The 13,866-nt window shown below is 35.4% G+C and overlaps 1 protein-coding gene and 1 long non-coding RNA gene across 2 annotated transcripts in view; both read left to right on the top strand.

Moving 5' to 3' along the window:
* LOC126976380 (protein lin-10-like) overlaps window positions 1-13,866 on the top strand; it is a 222,462-nt gene that overhangs the window by 148,311 nt on the left and 60,285 nt on the right. The window lies entirely within an intron of this gene.
* Window positions 1-13,866, top strand: part of LOC126976452 (uncharacterized) — a 160,865-nt gene that overhangs the window by 86,714 nt on the left and 60,285 nt on the right. The window lies entirely within an intron of this gene.

Here is a 13,866-nt window from a genome sequence, read left to right on the forward strand (position 1 = left end):
TCACAGGCAAAATAACAAAATAGCCCTGAGTGGACTATATGTTTCGGTCTGAAGGGCGCCGTAGCTAGTGAAATTACTGGGCAAATGAGACCTAACATCTTATGTCTCAAGGTGACGAGCGCAATTGTAGTGCCGCTCAGAATTTTTGGGTTTTTCAAGAATCCTGAGCGGCACTGCATTGTAATGGGTAGGGCGTATTAATTACCATCAGCTGAACGTCCTGCATCTATATATTAAACAAAGCACGAAGATGGTGCTGGAAATCAATCAAACCCCCACAATATATCGTTGAATAGGTCTTGATGAGATAAGCTTAAAATAGCTCTTGAAAAGTTTTTAATTTACACTCCCCTTTAAGAGCTGTTTGACCAAAATTGGACCTTGTTGAGTTTTATGTAATTCACTCCAGTGTTTCTCTTTCTTGGCACAAAGAAACAACTCCGCAGAAAGGGTTCCCTTGTTCAAAGTTTTGTATTTTTACCACTTTATTAACATTCTATATTTTATTTTGCGTGTTGGAAATTGTGTTAGAAAGTTCGTCAAACTTTTGAATATTGTTATGTACGTGTATGGACACATTCTCAATTGGACGTAGTTCTTGAAATTCGTGTTTAAAAGTTTATTAAATATTAGTATATTCCATACACATAGGTTCGATTACTAAGTCATGATGTGATTTAAAGAGTGACAGTAGCGCTGCCATTTTTGTCTGTCCGTTAATATGAATCACGTGACCAGTTATGTGTTCTTTACTCAATTTTGACATAATCGTGGTTTGGAACGTTTTTCTGGAATTACGTCCAATTGATAAAGAGATTACAAAATCAATTTGTCTGCATTAACTTTAACGACGCTCTGAAACGTAAATTATCTAATAGTCTTTCTATTATGGCTCAGCGATTAACTATTTAAAATACTTTACTACTTTTACTAAGATAAATAATAAGGTTTTATTAGGTATTTTAATTTATTTCTTTGGGAAATTAAATTATAATTTAGAATAATATCTTTTTGTCCTGTATTTTGCCGCATGTTAATCTAGCCATTCTTCTGTTGTACGATTTCAATTTTTTTATATGAAAATTGCAAATATTCACTTTTAAATAAGAAAGCCTTTAATTTCCTGCAGATTTCAATTAACTTATCATACAATTAAGTTATCATTATAAATTTAAGTGTTTGTTGTGTTATTTGTTTAGATTTGTGTTAGGTAATTTTTAACTATTCTACCCCTGAGTGGGTGAAGGCTTCTTCCAATGAACACCAAATGTATCTATCCTGAGCTGTGTGTATCCATAAAGGTCGGCTGTTATTTTTACTTCATCCTGCTGTTTAATATGTGTGTCAGTACAAGGTTGAAGGTACGTTACATACGAGCGCTTAATGCGAACGTACGCTTCATACGATTAAAAGAATTACCTTTATGTAACGTGTTGCTAACAGCGCAGATAATTGGTGAAGCGGAGATGTCGAAGATATTTTGTTGGAAAAAGTACGATACAAAATCAAATAAGCTACATTGTATACCTACATTTATTTCTACTCGTGAGTATTGTCAATAGTGTTACTATTTAATGAATTCTTCTCTCGGTTTCAGCGTAGTCATAATTTATTTATGGTTGAATGTCGGCATATTCTAGATAGGTGCTCACTGTGTAAACTCTAGAGCATAGGTTCTCAACGTGGGCGATAACGCCCCCTTGTGGGCGTTTGAGACTTTCGGGGGCGCAGTAGAAGACCCAGAGAAAATTAGGGACCATTGAGATGGCGCAGATGGGGCGTGGGTAGATTAAAAAATATAGTCTAAAAAGGCAAAAAATACACGCTAATCACGTACTAAAGTAAAATAAAAAAACATATTCTCAAAGTGGGCGGTGAGCAAAATAAGGTTGAGAAACTATGCTTTAGAGCATTTCAAATGAGACAGACTATAATTTTAAGACGACAACGACTTGGCACGCGATTATTGATCAAGGTTTTGTTTAAACTGTATAACAATATGAAGACATAATACGCCATTTTGCTTTGCCCCAAATCCGGCTCGACATTGATCGATAATTGATTTTTTTTGTGAGAAAAAGCAATGAGACGTTTAAGACATTCGCCTGATGATGATACGCTCTGTCCGTTATAATGAAGTGCCGCTTAGGTGCCGCAATTGCGACCGATACATTGCTTGACGGCAGACAAAATCGCCGCTGGGGTACCGACCTATCCGGCACCCTGTTCAAAGAAGCCCCGCACTGGTTAGAAAACTCAAAACTAAAATATAAAAAAAAAAATATAATGAAGTATGTATACTTACCGTGGCACATCTTTATGATAAAAATAGTAATAATGCAACTATTAGAAGAAATTGTTTCATTACAATCGCAGAACGGCTTTTTTTTAATGAAAATAAGGGACGAGACGAGCAGTAGGTACAGATGGTAATGGATACGCCCTGCCCATTATAATGCAGTGCTGCTCAGGATTCTTGAAAAACCTCGAAAATTCTGAGTGGCACTACAACTGCGCTCGTCACCTTGAGACATAAGATGTTAGGTCTCATTTGTCCAGTAATTTCACTAGCTACGGCGCCCTTCAGACCGAAACACTACCCACAATCTAGCCGGCATCCTGTGCAAAGGAGCCTCCCACTGGTACATGACAACGTATCAAACATACATTAAGTTTGCTAATATATTCAATATTGACAAGAGAGGTTGCGCAATACCATGAACTAACCTAAACCTCTCAATCAGTCAGCGTACAAATTCAATTAATTAACCGATTACTTGCGATGCGACAAATTCTGAATAATTAATATTAGTATTCTAGACTGTTGTAGCTATTTTCTGGGTTCTTCGTTAACTTGTGAACGTTGATGGATTGCAATCTACCTACATTTTATATAAAGCACAAACACGGCGATGAAAATTAAAACAATAATTAGGTATGATTCACAATTAAATATTCACCGAAATAAGAATATGTTGATCTGAACTATAAGAAATGACAATCTTACGGGTAAAAACGGTTAAAAAGCAAATTTCACAGGCAAAATAACAAAATAGCCCTGAGTGGACTATATGTTTCGGTCTGTAGGGCGCCGTAGCTAGTGAAATTACTGGGCAAATGAGACTTAACATCTTATGTCTCAAGGTGACGAGCGCAATTGTAGTGCCGCTCAGAATTTTTTGGTTTTTCAAGAATCCTGAGCGGCACTGCATTGTAATGGGTAGGGCGTATTAATTACCATCAGCTGAACGTCCTGCATCTATATATTAAACAAAGCACAAAGATGGTGCTGGAAATTGTATTCCTCAGCAACCACAATACACACACAATCAAACCCCGATAATATATCGTTGAATAGGTCTTGATGAGATAAGCTTAAAATAGTTGAGTTCGGGTTTCTAGGTGATCAAAATCTATTCAGTTTCAAACATCTCCCATAGAGTTGCATTTAATATGAGCATTTTTTTAAGTTTTAACTACCATTGCATATGCTTAAGACATGCATACACGGGCAGGAGACACTAGGGTCGCCAGTACTTAATAAATAATAAAAAAAAAAAAACATTAATAAAACATCCAAATGATTTGAGTTTTATTTAGTGTTAATTCCGCCAATATTTGTTTTTAAACAATTCGACACGCGTTTCGCCTCTACACGAGGCATCCTCAGGACGTGTTGACTCTCCAAAATCTGGCACGAGTCTCAAAAGATGCGGAATTAACACTAAAGAAAACTCAAATCATTTGGATAGTTATGGTTTCCACAAAGTAACGTATTTTTTTTTAATAATAAAACAGTTTGTTATATTTTAAAGTGATAACCCTGGGATTAATTACACAAATTAAATTTAAAAACGAAATTTATGAACGATGCGGGACTCAAACCATTGACCTCTCGCGTTCCTTGTGCTCTTCCACTTAGCCAACCGTTCATAAATCTTGATATGTCTTTGTTCAACTCTCAGGTTGTGGCTTAATTTACAGTATCTACTTTACAGTTTATATTGTGTAATGATAAAACAGTTTTGCACTTAGCGATATCGGGATCGTAGCCGGATAATACCTCTGTTATAAATCTAATTCTTAATCCTATAATGGGCACTTTTCCTCATCCTATAAACGAATATTAATTCACCGTCAGCGGAAAGATTACGTTGAAATAAGGTTTGGATGTAATTCCCAAACGGCCAGGAGTGGGAACGCCTCTAGATATATATTGCGCACTCCACGAAAATTTACTTTGTGAATTTAACTTGCGTGACAACATTTTATTAGAATTGTATTATAGCTTTATTAAATTTGTGAGGAAGATTATCTATTCTTATAACAATTTAAATGGTTTTTATAAATCTTATAATTATGGGTCAGGTTACGGGTTATTCTGCCTAAAATTGGCAGCCCGTATCAGTCGTCACGCGAGTATTAATGAAGTCAACCGCAGGGTATTTGCCGTTTTTAATATACTAGTGTTTTAGAGCCAAATGCTATTACCCGCCACTATGGCAAGCGTCGTGATGAAATGACCCTGGTGGCTTGGGCATGGGGAAGGGTGCTGGTGTGGAATGCGACTTGCGTCGACACTCTGGCTCCTTCTCATGTCCAAGTTACGTCAGTTGGTGCTGGGGCTGCTGCTTCGACTGCTGAAGACAGCAAACGTCGTAAATATGTCGGTCTCAGTGAGTCTTACATCTTTGTGCCATTTGGTGTCGAGGCACTTGGCCTGTGGGGCCCAGAGGCGTGGAGAATGTCCAAAGTACTTTTTTCGCGCCTCAATAGTGCTACTGGTAACCCATGCGCTGGCAGCTATCTCGGTGAATGAAGCAGCCTAGCTATCCAACGTGGACATGCTGCCAGTATTTTTGATACACTTCCCGTAATGATAGTTTTAATTTCATCGTTTTTATTGTATTGTTGAATAATTAGTCGGTTTCAAAAAAGCTTAAATTTATTATAAACATTTAAGTAAAAGATTTCCACGTATATAGTCACTCATCGCGATATCTCTGGAACCATTAGAGCTAAAGACTTGAAATTTGGTAGGAATATTCTTTTCACCGAGTAGAGGTCAGCTAAGATTTTCCAAAATTCCATCCGCAATAGTTTTTTTTTATTATGAACAGAACAACGTCTGTCGGGTCAGCTAGTTTATTATAAACACTTAAATTACCAGTGACAGTTGTGTTGAGTCTTTCAATTGGGGTTTTCTAATATATTTCCTTATTTTTACTAACTCGAGTAGTCGTGACTTTTGAGTATTTTTATATTCTAATTAAACAGATCTGTAAACACGTGATCAAGGTGCAAATATTTTGGCATTATAAATAATCCATAAGTTTAAGAGATCCAAATAACATAATTAGATATTATTAGTTGGCTTAGAAAATTTATTGAAGTAGGCGTTACTTTGCGGAAACCCATAATTATCCAAATGTTTTAAGTTTTCTTAAGTGTTAGTTCATTCGCGTGCCAGAGTTTGGCGAGTCAACATGTCCTAAGGATGCCTCGTGTGGAGGCGAAACACGTGTCGAATTGTTTAAAGACAAATATTGGTGGAACTAATACTTAAGAAAACTTAAAACATTTTGACTTAGAAAATTGTAAAGTCCATTCAATATAAATATCATTAAATAACTGACAGTGTAATTGTGAACTTTGCCAACAATATTGTAGCGAGTGAAATCGATGTCTAGTTGTGTCTTAGTTTTATATAACTAGCTGACCCGACAGACGTACTGTACATAATAAATAAAATACTGTTTTTTTTTTTATGAATTGTCAATAAAATTTTATAACATAAATAAATATTTCGTAAAATATGCTCCCTGTTGTAATAATGAAATTGTCTCACAGCAGAACTGAATGAAACCGTGCGTCAATAAAGTTTCTCATAGAAAGAATGTCCATACAAAACAAATATTGAAAATAAAAATAATTATGGGTCCCAAATCGAAATAAAAACTATCCTATCTCTCAAGTTGGACTAAACTGCACTCCATTAAATAATCCCCATTAAAATCCGTTCATTAGTTTAGGAGTCCATCGCGGACAAACAACGTGACACGTAATTTATATATATTAAGATAATAAAACGACAGTGAATTGAAGGCTCATATTAATTGAGAAAATCCGTGGTGTGTTACTTTAATATTAAATAAACATTATTCCGGTAAGATAATTATTTCGATATATCCATAAACACAGACACACGGACGTCAGATAAGATTATTTTTAATGTTATTATTTGCTATATTAAACAGAATTATTGTAATATATATTATGTATCTGTACAAATTATTTGACTTCATATAAATACACGCATATTAACCTGTAAATGCGATGTAAATAAATAAAATCAATTTTAGCTTCGAGAAAACTGCTTTTGTTGACATGTTGGTACGCTTCGCTTATGAAACGTGCAATATATCACAATAAGACCTGTCAGCAAACGACATAATGAAAACTGGAGAAAATTTACGTAGAGATTTTTTTTGTGATTCGGTTCTAAATAAAATTCTTGTTTTGTATTTTCCTAATCCAAAACGGGTAATGAAATAATCAATGCCCCGACCCACAAATTACCAGCCACTGTTCAGGCATCATCTATAAATAAATTTAAATGTTTTATAAAAAAAAATGGCTCTGTCGTAAATCCTATTACTCCACAGCTGAATATCTAAGTGATCGGACAGCCTGGGACTAGATAATGATTATTTTATAGCAATAGAAATGACTGTACAATATTTAAAGAAATATGTATTTTTATTGAAAAGAGCGCTTAAAAAGAATGCTTGGAGAGTCTCTTGCGCCGTTTCATCTCTCAGAGCGCCATTTGTTTCCGAAGCGGTAGAAGTATAATAGTATATATTCTAGTATATTAGAAATTACATCAAATAGAATTCTAAAGGAATCAATTTTGAGAAAATAAATGCCTTTTATACCCTCCTCAGCATTTTTGAGATATTTTCAGCCTTTGAGAAGAAGTATTATATAATAAAATAATTTATTCTCATAAGGGATGTAATATAGAGTCGCGCAACGGATTTTAATTATGAGGCAGGAGATAAAAGCCTAAATGTCGTTCCGCATATAAAACTATATGCGATGGGAAATTCTACAGCCATTCAGCAAATGGAGTTTTAATTATATCCGGGTGCGAGTGCTCTTGAATATCCTTTTATCTTGACTAGCTTCCTTACCGCGGTTCCAACCGCGCGGAATGGATAATTGCGTGAACGGTTGAGATTATATTAATGAAGATGGTTTTAAACGACTTTAAATAGGAGGCGGTTATCAAGTCGTGTGTAAGTCCAGGAGCTAGTAACAGATTTATATGACCACTCCTACCAGTGGGAGGCTCCTTTGCACAGGATGCGGGCTAGATTATGGGTACCACAACGGCGCCTATTTCTGCCGTGAAGCAGTATGTGTAAGCATTACTGTATTTCGGTCTGAAGGGCGCCGTAGCTAGTGAAATTACTGGGCAAATGAGACTTAACATCTTGTCTCAAGGTGACGAGCGCAGTTGTGGTGTCGCTCAGAATTTTTGGCGTTTCAAGAATCCTGAGCGGCACTGCATTGTAATGGGCAGGGCGTATCAATTACCATCGGCTGAACGTCCTGCTCGTCTTGTCCCTTATTTTCTTTAAAAAAAAAAACTCAAAAGATTATTATTAGCTGGTCGCTTTAATATTAAGAAAAGTAACTTTCAATGCTTTCTTTTCAAATAAAAATTTTCAAAAAAGCTTAATTGCCACTTTTTATTATATTTATATGTCAGCTAGCATATAAATATATCCAAAGCTATTATTATTGTATATGACTATATTGGATTTGGCCGAAAGGACACAACCTTTTATAAAAAAAGCTGCGGTTAAAATCACACCCTTTCAATTCGCGAATGCTGGATATCTTGCGCTGAAATAGAATCCTTAAGCTTTATATATGATTGAGTAACATAGATAAGCTAAATTAATAAAATAATAATCTTTATTTTATTTTATTTATTTACTCCAAACAGATTACAATAATATCTAACTTTAAGTCTTAATGAAATTATATTTTGTTTTTACAATTATTATTATATTATTAAACTTCGCACGACACGCCACAAGTTAGGATATCATCCCCACCATCTGGATGTGTGGCGGTCCTCCACAGTGCGGTCTTCAAGGAGCTTTCTTCCTCGTACTACAAAGCTGTGGAATGAGCTTCCTTGTGCGGTGTTTCCGGGACGATACGACATGGGTACCTTCAAAAAAAGCGCGTACACCTTCCTTAAGGGCCGGCAACGCTCTTGTGATTCCTCTGGTGTTGCAAGAGAATGTGGGCGGCGGTGATCACTTAACACCAGGTGACCCGTACGCTCGTTTGTCCTGCTATTCCATAAAAAAACTGAATTAAGCTTGAATATTAGATTTTATAATCAAATCAACTACAAAATTCCTAATCTACTTAATTATTTCACTTAGTTTATTAAAAAATAACGAAAGTCTTGAATCGTAAACATCTATGTCTAATTTGGCTATTTTATTATAATATGAGCGGCACACATTTAGCGAGTTAGTTGAAGGAGACCTCGTCAGCTGATGCATCGTATATTCCATCAGGTAATATTTCGGTGAGAGGAAATCAGTGAAACTATGCTGAAGTTCACACACCATGTTGTAGTCAGCTGATTGTTCTTTTTTCAGTGAAATATTGGGTTAATTGCAATTAAAAAAGTTTTTATGTAGAAGAAATGATTGAATGAATTCAAAAGTTAGTCGTTTGTATTTATTATTTCTAATAAAAGTGGTCTAGTGGTCTGAAAATTTCGTATCGTATCTCTCAAAAAATTTGAGTCTCGTGCCACATTTTGGCGAGAGAACACGTCCTGAGGATGCCTCGTGTAGAGGCGAAACACGTGTCGAATTGTTTTAAGACATATATTGGCGGAATTAACACTAAAGAAAAACTCAAATCATTTTGATATCATACTGCAATAGTGCAAGAGGAAATTATAAAACTTAAAGATGACTTCGAAGTCCTGCCTGTCTATGAGTATAGTAGTGGTTTTCAAAATCAAATTGAAATAGATAATAGATGTATATCTAACGGCGTTTCCCAATATATACTATATACAGAATAAAAATTCCCAGTTTCCCAATATACAGATAGAGATAAATTACTACCTTGTACTGTCAGTAATCAGCTGTCAATAATCTGAAGCTGTCCCAATATACCCGATAAGTCATTATTATCGCCTTATATTGGGACGCGTGAATTGCAATTTCCATACAAACTTCTATCGCAGGTAAGCTATGCGTCGTCCCATTGTCAGACAGCGTGTACGGATATGGTGAGTTACCGTCGATAAGTTTATTGGAACAGAAATGTCAACGATAGTTACGAGTATACTTACGGCCGTTCCCAATATTCAGAATATCTCAAGTAAGAGATAGACTGAATATTGGGAACGGCCGTAAGTATACGGTACATTGTAGGTGTAAAAAATGTAAAAATACTAATGCCATTACGAATATTCCATTTCTGTTGCGAGAGTTGACCGTTCTATTTGTGATTGCAGGGTATTTCTCTATTGTTCTCTTTGATTGACGCGAGTGTTACACATTTAAATAAAACTCTTTAAAAGGAATAAAATGCGTGTAATTGTAACTGTGTTTTTACATTCCCCCTCAAAATGAGTTCTGGAAAGATCTTGAAACGTCGGGTTAGCTAAATATTAAAATAAAAATGCAATAACTTTTACGCAAAAATCTAATATAAAAATACAGTTTCAATTACACGCGTTTTAATACTTTTAAAGTATTTTATTTAAAAAGCTATTTCTGTTATTTGTGAAGGTATTTGTGATAGACGAACAATCTCCCTGCAACAATTATCATGAAACAGTCGTTTTCCGTGACGCTGACAGTCCGAGTAGTGTCTGCACGACATGCCCGACCGAGCCAAGCATAGGAGACCGAAGTTGGAACCTTATGTAACGTACTGTGCTACGATAAATCTTTTTTACTTTTTTTTTGTACTATGCAGCTTTTGTTAAATAAAAACGTTTGATTAATGTGTTTGTATTTATGTCCACTGCCGTTATGTAATCAAATTGCGAATCATTAAGAGAAAAATTTAATGAAATAATAGTTATCTATGCAACTGTTGTGTAATAAGGGGTATTAAAACTCGAATGTGGATTTACCACACGAGGCGAAGCCGAGTGTGATAATAGTATCACATGAGTGTTTTAATACCTAATTATCAACAGTTGCATACAAGACTTTATCTACACCCAGAATATGAATCCTCTAAAAGATTTTGGAACAGTTAGCTTACTGCTAACATTAAAACACCAGTCCTAGTAGTAGCCTAATATCATTAATTACTGATTATATACAAATAAACTAAGTATTAATTAAACAATTATTTATTTTAGTAGTAATTTACATTTTATATAGTGCAATAATTAAAATTCACTCGAATATAATGTTCTTTTGCAGCGTTTAAAATGAATCGCTCATTTTTTGTAAACAAAACAATAAAAATATCGAAGAAAAATGGCGGGGATTCGAATAACCTATTTTTATTTTACGGCGCGCGACGTTCTGGTAGTGTGGAGCGCGCGTAAACGAAAATGTTCTTTTTTTGAAATTCTTACAGATACCACGCATCGAGCAATAAGAATGTGGCTGTATGTTGAAACTCTTTACGCATGAAGGGATATAAAAAAAAACATAGGAGTGTTGTTATAAACTTCAGTTGGATTCACTCATTTGGATGATGTAATGGTTATTAGAACATTGGGTGTTTTAATGTTGGCAATAAGCTAACTGTTTCAGAATCTTTAATAGAGGATTTAAAGCATGGGTGTAGATAAACATTTTAACTGTTGCATCTCAATATTTTTTGAATAAAGTTCTATATGTTCATAAACATATTAAGGAATTTGCTAGAAACTGTGACAATCATAATGTTAACCCGAGGAACAAGCATAAACTTGTTGTGCTTACTACTCGGTTAAGTCGAGTTAGTAAGTCTTATTGGGCGATGTATATGCTTCTACAATTAAATATAATCCGAGAAAATGAACATGAAGCGGGTACCCCCAGGCCTTTTACATTACATTTTAATCTATATTTTTTTATAAAAAAAAACCCGCTGTTTTTCTTGCGCCCGTTCTTGTCAGGTCTGAGGCAGTCTATTTTGAGTGGGTGGTAGTTTTTGACGTTCTATAAGTGATTTTGAATCCTATTTTGAAAAAAAAAATATTTGAATTTGAATGATATGTCCTTATATGTGCATAGAACGGCATTGTACATAATACGTTGATTAAGGAATCAAGTAATAGTTAAAATATAATGTATTCACCTGTCTTTCCCTATCACTTATTCCCATAAAATCCTATTGTATATAAAGCTGTTAACAATTGCGCAACTCAACCAGCACACTCAGTTGTATTTGTAAAGATTTCATGTTAGGAAAAATGCGAAGCAGTACGAACGTCACAATGTCGTAAGCAATGTTTGCTTAAATTTAGTCGCAAGTTTAACACTGAGGTCTTCTCGCTTAGAACGTAGGGCCATGAAACTTGCGGTTACTTGAGTATTGAAGATACTTTTTAATAAAGTTTATTCTGTAATCATAATTATTATTTTTTATGAAAATAAGGGACGCGAAGAGCAGGACGTTCAGCTGATGGTAATCCGCTCAGGATTCTTGAAAAAAATTCTGAGCGGCATTACAATTGCGCTCGTTACCTTACGATATGAGGTGTTAAGTCTCATTTGCCCAGTATTTTCACTAGCTAAGGCTCCCTTCAGACCGAAACACTTACACATTACTGCTTCACGGTAGAAATAGGTGCCGTGTGGTACCCATAATCTAGGCGGCATCCTGTGCAGAGGAGCCTCCCACTTGTATTATTATTACACAAGCATCATTCTTACAAAGTACCTATAGCTATGATATAAAAGAGTTGACAGTTTTGAGAAATATGAACTGGACTATTGCCAATCATACTATTCATTTAGAATCAGGTTAGAAATAAATTACCAAATTAAACCTTATAATGCAAGTTCGAGAAAAAATAAAATCACTGACTGAATGTCATATCAGTGTGCGCTTACAAAAAAAAACAGTAGCAATACTCATCAAAGGGTAATGATAGAGGTTGAAAAAGTGGGATGTTAATTAGGTTGAAAAGGTTTATTGAATACCGGGAAATGTGTTGATTTGAAAGATTTTCTGCAGACTTTGGAATAGGTTGAACGAAATGAAAGAATGTCAAAAGAAAATCTCCAAATAAATTGCGTTTTACGTTGATCAAATCATATTAAGTAAAAAAAGCAAGACATAATTAATATAAAAATGGATTAAGCTTTTTAATTATATCTTACCATGAAACCAATGGAATGCTTCTTCACCAGATGATTACTCATGTATGTATCAACGGCGCCTATTTATGCCGTTAAGCAGTAATGTGTAAGCGTTACTTAATTTCAGTCTGAAGGGCGCCGTAGCTAGTGAAATTACTGGGCAAATGAGACTTAACATCTTTTGTCTCAAGGTGACGAGCGCTGTTGTAGTGCCACTCAGAATTTTTTGGATTTTCAAGAATCCTGTACGGCACTGCATTGTAATGGGCAGGGAGTATCAATTACCATCAGCTGAACGTCCTGCTCGTGTCATCCCTTTTTTTCATAAAAAAAAATAGGTTACCGTAGTTACCATGCTAATTTTTTTCGGTTTGAAGTGCGCCGTAGTTGTGATATTACGGGGCTAATGAGATTTACCGTCTTATATTATTATAACTTATTATTAATTATAACTTACTTTGGATTAGAATTTATCAAATCTATTTATAAATGTAAAAAGATAATATAATACTGAATCAATATCCTTTCTAATGAATGAAAAATATACAACTATTTATTATAAGGTCAATATTGGATAGAGCGGTTCAAATAGATCGCTTTCAGTTTGCGGTGGTGGCCACAATGCTAATGTAGTATTGATCTTATAGTTTGGCAGCGGCTTCCGGCCATGGCATGCGGCACGCGTCGCCGCTGCGGCCTCACTCTTGCTGACTAATGAAACCTTTATACTGCATCTGATGTGTGCCCTGTTTATATTAGCTATCGCTCTCTTGGTTAGGGTGCCAGGATCATTAAGCATTGACGATTATCGCTACTGCTTATTAATTACCTTGTGAGAAGGGTAAATTTTAATAGAACGAAAGAATAATTATTATTTGCTACAATATGACCAAGCAAAATAAAGTAATACATCACAAATATATACTATTTGCCGCAAATGGGTCACACTTCAACATGACGCTGACTACTGGCGTAACCAGCGCTGATCTTCCAGTGACTCCTCACTGCACAACTTTTTACATTTTTTTTTAATTTGTTCGCACTGTAACAGTAAGGAATTTTTTGGGTTTTGTAAAATTAGATGAAATTTCTTGCAAGGTCAGGATCAAATCGAACAGAGAAAAACGGATGGAAATTGTGTAAGCAGGATATAAAATTACCTGAGTGTGTTGCAAGTCCATGGTTTTACAGTTATACCAGTGGGTGGCTTCTTAGCATAAGATGCCGGCTAGATTATGGGTACCACAACGGCATCTATTTCTGCCGAGAACTAGTAATGTGTAAGTATTATTGTGTTTCGGTCTGAAGGGCGCCGTGGCTAGAGAAATTACTGGACAAATGAGACTCCACATCTTATGTCTCAAGGTGACGAGTGCAACTGTAGTGCTGCTCAGAATTCTTAGGTTTTTCATGAATCCTGAGCTAAGGCACTGCAGCTGAACGTCCTGGACGTCTCGTCCCTTGTTGTCATTAAAAAAAAAAGCTTTTGTCAAAAATGGAT

The sequence above is a fragment of the Leptidea sinapis genome, chromosome 40 (assembly GCF_905404315.1).
Source record: "Leptidea sinapis chromosome 40, ilLepSina1.1, whole genome shotgun sequence".
NCBI lineage: Eukaryota > Metazoa > Arthropoda > Insecta > Lepidoptera > Pieridae > Leptidea > Leptidea sinapis.